Raw genomic sequence first — 7,733 nt, forward strand, 5'->3', positions numbered from 1 at the left:
TATATAGTTTATTGATTTTGCTATCATAGTAAAAGATTTTTATCATTGATATATACATTTAAATAATAGACTTTTATCACTGAGAATAAAATCTATCAATGTTAGACTTCTATTACCGACAACAAAATCTATCACACCTATAGATGTTCTATCATTGATAGATTCGTGTATTAACGATAAAGTCTATCATTAGTACTCTATTATGGGTAAACTCTATCAGTGATATGAGGTATCACCGATACAATCTATTAATAATATGAATATATGAATTACATGCTTATATTATTTGAAATCTATCAACAAGAATGATAAATTTCAAATATAATATAAAAACTACTTACAGGCTTATATTATTTGAAGACTACTTATAGACTTTTATAACAAACTTTTAAGCTTTAATTATAGATAGTTTAGCTAAAATTTAGTTATTTCTAGTTCTTATGGTTGCTTTTAAAAAAATGATTGCATCAAATTATTTTGAATATTTTGTTGAGTTACCAATGAAAGAGATGGAGAAAATGGAGAAAGAAAAAGAAAAATATTTGTGTGAAATCTATCGGTGATAGAAAAGATGGAATATATGTTAGTTGTGCATTGGGATTGAAATCTATTAATCATAATAGTTTATCATTTGATTTAATTATTTTGTGAATTAAAAATACGTTGGTGATAGAATTCTATTACTGATAAACTTCTACTATGAAAAAATCTATAGTGATAGAAGCCAACATGAACATCGTTTCAATTGACTTAAGATAGACTTTTGATTAAAAAGTTCAAAAAGTTCGAATCCCATAATTATTGTGTTACAAAAACATAGTGATAAACACCAACAAAATAACAAGAGAGAGAAGAAATGAACTTATAAAGAGGATTAAAGACAATGATAACCAGATATAACTAAAGAACGTGAATCTAGTACGAAATTATGCATATAATGAAAATTGAAAGAAAAAAATGACAAAATTGAGAAGAAAAAAAAATGACAAAATTGAGAAGAAAAATTTTAATGTTAATCAAGTGAAAAATAAGATGAACAAAAACAACAGAAAAGATCATTTGAAAAACAAAATCTAAACCTACTGTTCATAGGATAAATCCCCCAACGACACATTTTGTTGTACTTAGAAAAAAAAAAAAGGGTTGTAATAGGAAGAAAAAAAAATAAATAAGGAGATTTGAAAAAATTGAGTTTAAGTACCATTTTGGTATGCGTATTTTTTAGTTTAGTTAAGCTTAGTTCTTATACTTTTAAAATATTCATTTTGTTCTTTATATTTATAACTTTGGTTCATTTTAGTCCTTACACTTTTAAATGGATCATTTTGATCTTTGTACTTTCAAAAAGTTCCCATTTTGGGCTCTTCATTTTCATTTCTACTTCATTTTTAAGAATCAAAATGGTCTATTTTTTTCAATCCAATGACCAAAATGAACAAAAGTCGAAAATATAAAGACTAAAATGAACTAGAGCCAAAAGTATAGAGACCAAAATAATATTTAAACAAAAAAATTTACTATATTTACAATTATCTTAAAATATTACTACACACTTTATTATTAGTCTTAAAAGTGCTACCTCTTGTAATTAGTCTGCAATAAATATTATTAATTAGTATTTTAATATGATATAATTATATAAAATAAATCATAAAATATAAAATATAAAAGAAAGATACATAATAAAAGAACACAATTATTTAATGCAAAAGTCAAATACGAGAAACGTGGAGTCCCCATTTGCTCGTTTTCGAAACCTCAACGACAAGGACATCAAAATGTCATTACCATTTCTTTTACATTAAATTATGACAATTATTAACAATAATGAATCAATTAGGTAATATAAATTAAAATTTGGAATGTCAATCCAATTAATATGAAAAATCCCGCTACCTGACTTCAACTTAGATGATTAAGATGTTGGACATCTATTTTAAAGGTGAGATATTTAAATTCGTGACCTAATTTTAAAAAAATAATTAAAAAAAACTCATTTTAAATTGGTTTGAATTATAACTATGGTATTAAATTTATATCAAACATGTCGATATATCTATCGGTATTTCTATATTTCAATATGTTCGAGTTCGACGTCAATATGGGAGGTTAATGGAAATTTTCATTATATTAAAAAAGATTTCATAAAACATAAAAAATAAGCAACAAAATTGTTTAAATATTTATTTATTAATTTATATATTTTCTTTTTTTGTTTTTTTATGTCTTTTTAGAAATATTTATCGACCTCAGCGTTTTATCGATATTTTCATTGACATTTTTCATAAAATTGAGACGTCAACATTTAATTCTGTCAACAATGACATTTAATTAAACATTAATAATAACTTACTAAGCCTGAATAATGTTAGATAGAATAAATGATGTTCAAGTGTTGGTATATTTAAAGTAGAAAAAATTATCTTTTTAATCTCAAAGTTTCGAAGAATATGTGTTTTTTGTTCTTGAATTTTTAAAATTTACGTTTTTAAGAATGAGTACATTTGGTCCATGAGTTTTCAAAATATATTTTTTTAGTCCTTGAGTTTTTAAGGATATGTATAAAAAAAGTTTTGTAAGAAAATTTTAAAATAATGTATGATATTTAACATTAGAAAAATATTTTTTAAAAATAATTTTAGATAGAAAATAAATTTTCAAAATTATTTTTCTAATTTAAAATGGACTACAAACATTTAAAATAATAATAATGAAATTTTTATGGACTTTTTAAACCCATTTAAAAAAAATTGAGAATTAAAAAAACATATTTTGAAATTTTGGAGACGAAACATACCTATTCTTCAAATACTTGAGAACTAAGAAAAATACATTTTAGAAACCAAGGACCAATCTTCAAAATTTGGGACTAAGAATGTAATTTTCCTTAAATATACCATTATCCATCAACTTAAATTCTTGAGTTGATTGATAATTTAACCTACAAATTTTATAATATCATTTCTCTCAAATAAATATTAATTTTGATTTTAATTTGATGAACATAATCTTTTAGGTTCATAGGTCATTTAACAAATAATTTAGGAAAAATGACCAAATCCTATCACATAAATACATAAACCAAATACACATATAAACCCTAGCCACAAAATCAAGTACATAAAAAATTCTCCCACTTACCAACAAAATACTCAAATTCAACTAATTGAAAGTATCCATCATATTTAAAAGAATCAATATTTACAAAAGTGGTATCATCCAAACTATAAGGATGTTCATTCCTAGTAAAAATAAACAAATCATATATTCATTAGAGAATAAAAAGAGTATTATTTGCACATTGTTCATATAATTAGGTATAGAGTTTAAATTACAAGACTTTTCAAGTTCAACATTGATTTAAATGGATGATATTAAAATTGTCAAGTTAAAATTGACATCATCTATCTCATTTAAGAGTGTACATTTAAGGCTAAATTACATATATACCAAAAAAAAAATCTATAACCCCTTTATTGCAAAAGTATGCCCATATTTTAGGAAACAAATGTTGTAAAATTATCCTTTACATTTTAATAACCATTTAAAACTATTTGTAGTAGAAATTCAAATTTTAGATAGGCTTCAGAACTAGAATGATAGGGTGGTGATCTACTATGGTGTGGTGTGATCCAGATTTTTGTTCTAGGTCACCTCCACACTAATTCTAGTTCCCAATTTTCTATCCAAAATTTTAAAGAATTTAAAGTCCAAAAAGATAGAATTTTAAAATGTCAGTAAAATATCAAGAATAATATTGCAACTTTTTTACAAAATATGAATAGTCTCGAAAAAAGGGTAAAAAAACTCATGGGTATTTTTATATAGAACAATTTCACAACTTGAAAAACAAAAAATGCCGATTAATCATTGCAGTCTTTTTAAATAAATATATATATATATATATATATATATATATATATAAACACTTTATAGCAAAAAGTTCCAAAAGTATTTATAGGTAATTTGACAAATAGGAGGTGGATTACATGGATACTAATAATGATTATTTACAAGACACATGGACAACACTTTAGAAAAATGGAGACATGACATGTGGTCAATGAACACTAAGCATGAGCATCTAATGGGTATCTATCTTTTATAATATTTATAATATTCTTTCTTAAATGTCCTTTATATATATGAAATATGTCTTGTTAAAACCTTTCTAAGAAAAAACCCATTGGAAAAAAAATCCTAGTGAAGGAAAAAATAATACATATTTTATATAATCTAATACTCTTAAAAAGAATACAGTATATTTACTCTCTTTCATGGAAACATCACTTGATATTTCTGAGTCCCACATTCTAATGTTGTGCACCAATTTTTCAAAGGTTGTTGTAGGCAATAACTTTGTAAATAAGTTCGCCAGGTTATCCTTTGAATAAATTTATGTTGTATAGTGATGTCACCATTTTTTTTCAAGATCATGAGTGTAGAAAGTTTTTGTGAAATATGTTTTGTTTTATCTTCTTTAATATATCATCCTTTGATTTGAGATATGCATGTTGTGTTGTCTTCGTAATATTGTTGGAAGATTTTTACTAAAAGACAAACCACATATTCCACGAATGTGCTGAGTCATTAATCTTAGCCATACACATTTTCGGCTAGCCTCGTGAATTGCAAGAATTTTAGCATGATTTGAGGACGTGGCTATTATGGCCTGTTTCACCGATCGCCATGATATAGTATTTCCTCCACATATGAATAGATAACCTGTTTGAGATTTAGCTTTGTGTGGATTAGATAAATATCCAGAATCTACATAATCAACCAGATCAAAATTTGATTTATTTGAATAAAACAAACTTATATCAATCGTTCCTTAAAGATAACAGAGTATATGCTTAATTTTGTTCCAATGTCTTTTAGTTGGAGAAGAACTATATCTTACTAATAAATTTACTAAAAATGCAATATCTCATCTTGTATTATTAGCAAGATACATAAGTGTACCAATTGCACTAACATATGGTACTTTAGGACCAAGAAGTTCTTTATTATCATCTCGAGGTCAAAATATGTCTTTCCTCACATCTAATGAACGAACTTCCATTGGAAGGTTCAATGGATGTGCTTTGTCCATATAAAATCTTTTCAAAACTTTTCCAGTATAAGTTGACTGATGAACAAAAATTTCATCTACTAAATTCTCAATTTGCAAGTCAAGACAAACTTTTGTTTTTCCGAGATCTATCATCTCAAATTCTTTCTTAAGATATTCTATTGCATTTGAAAGCTTTTTAGGAGTTCCAATTATATTTAAGTCATCAACATATACAGTTATAATAGGAAATCTTGACTATGATTTCTTTATAAAAATACATGGACATGTTGGATTTTTTTGATATCCTTCTTTCAAAAAATATCCACACAGGCGATTGTACCACATTCGTACTCATTGTTTTAATCCATATAGCAATCTCTATAACTTTATTGAATACAATTCCCAGGAATTTGATTCATATGTTTCATGTACCTTAAATTCTTTTGGGATTCTCATATAAATATCATCATCAAGAGATCCATATAAATATGTCGTGACTACATTCATAAGATGCATGTCCAGGTTTTCATACACAGTCAGGCCAATTAAATATCTTAATGTAATTGCATCCATCACCGAAGAATTCCTTATAATTAATATCAGGTCTTTGTGAAAAACCTTGTGCAATTAGTCTTGTTTTATATCTTATGGCCACATTATTTTCAGTTTTTTTCTTACAAATACCAATTTTTATCTCACAGGTTTGACACCTTCTAGTGTTCAAACTACTGGTTTAAAAACCTGATGTTTTGAAAGTGAGTCTAATTCTGTCTCGATTGCTTCTTTCCATTGAAGTCAATCTTTTCTATGTCGACATTCTTCAACAGATTTTGGTTAAGAATTCTCATTTTCAGATATAATATCAAGAGCAACATTATATGCAAAAATGTTGTCAATAACTGCATGAGTTTGGTTCCATTTTTTTTTCCTGTCATGACATAGTTTATTAAAAGCTCATTATTATCTTTAATTATTTTACCTTCCTCACTAGTTATGTCAACGATTTTTTATAGGTATTTACATTCTCAACCAAGTCTTTTTTACTATTAATTATTTTTCTTTTTTGAGGATTTTTATCTTTGGAACCCACTGGTCTACCACGCTTTTGGCATGTTCCAGACTCATTAATGACAACTTACTTTGTTGGGATATCAATTTTCGATGGAACATTTGCAGCTGGTATATGTGATTTAGTTACTTTCTTTGCATCTATAAATGTATCTGTAACTAATTTGCTATATTTTGCAGTAAATTTGTCTTTGATAATCAGCAAATGGTGCAGTAAATTCATCACACATCAGGGGTTCAAGATATTTGATAATTGATGGGGAATCATTCCAATATATATTCCTAACCTCCTTTGAGGACCCATCTCAGTACGTTGTGGTGGAGTATTTGGATTATATATTGCACAACCAAAAATTCTCAGATGGGAAATATTTGGCTTATGGTCATAAGCTAATGGTAATGGTTAGTATTTATGATAAGCTATTGGCCTAATGCGTACAAGTGATGTTGCATGCAAAATAACATGTCCTCATACAGATCTAGGAAGCTTAGCTCTCATAACAATGGTCTAGCAATTAACTACAAAATATTTTATGAATGATTATGCTAAACTATTTTGTGTATGAGCATGAACTACAGGATGTTCAACACTTATCCCAATTGACATACAATATTATCAAAAGCTTGAGATGTAAATTCACCAGTATTATCAAGACGAATGATCTTAATTGTACAATCAAGATATTGTGCTCTTAATTTAATTATTTGAGCAAGTAATCTTGCAAATACAAGATTTCGACTTGATAATAAGTACACATGTGACCATTTGGATGCATTTATTAATACCATAAAATATCTAAATGGTCCACTTGGTGGGTTAATAGATCCACATATATCACCATGATTTTGTTCTAAAAATGCAGGCAAGTCAATCCCTACTTTATCTGGTGATAGTCTAATTATCAATTTTCCTTGAGAGTAAACATCACATGATAATTCATTAGATTGAAGAATCTTCTGGCTTTTCAATGGATGTCCATTTGAATTCTCAACAATTCTCCTCATCATTATAGATCTTGGATGATCCAATCGGTCATGTCAAATTGTAAATATGTCTGGATTCATGAACTTTAGGTTTGTTGTTGCATATGTTTCAATTACTCGTATATGAGTATAATATAATTCAGAACATAAAGCAGACAGCTCTTACAGTATACGTTTTTCATTTGAGATAGTAGATATGATATATAGATATTCCACATTATTCTTACTATCAGTCTTAATATGATAACCATTGTAACGTATATCCTTAAAATTAAGTAGATTTCTCTTTGATTGACTAGAGAATAGTGCATTGTCAATTGTAAATTTTATTTCTCTAGGCAAAATAGTATTTGCTTTTCCAAAGCCTTCAATTAGGTTTGTAGTTACTGATACCGTATTGTCAGTTTGGAAAAATATTTTCTACTTGTAATTATTGTATGTGTAGTTGTATTGTTTGCCAAACATAGATCTTCTTTACTCATTTTTTAGTCACCCAACATTTGAAAATGATCCAGGTTTTTTCATTAAAAAAAAATAATTACAATAAGAAAAAAACAACATTTGGAATACACAAATGTTAACATCTGCTAAGAGAAGAAAAAAAAAACGTGGAGACGAAAAAAAC

This window comes from Benincasa hispida, chromosome 1 (assembly GCF_027475165.1).
Source record: "Benincasa hispida cultivar pf3 chromosome 1, pf3_genome.v1.1, whole genome shotgun sequence".
Classification (NCBI taxonomy): domain Eukaryota; kingdom Viridiplantae; phylum Streptophyta; class Magnoliopsida; order Cucurbitales; family Cucurbitaceae; genus Benincasa; species Benincasa hispida.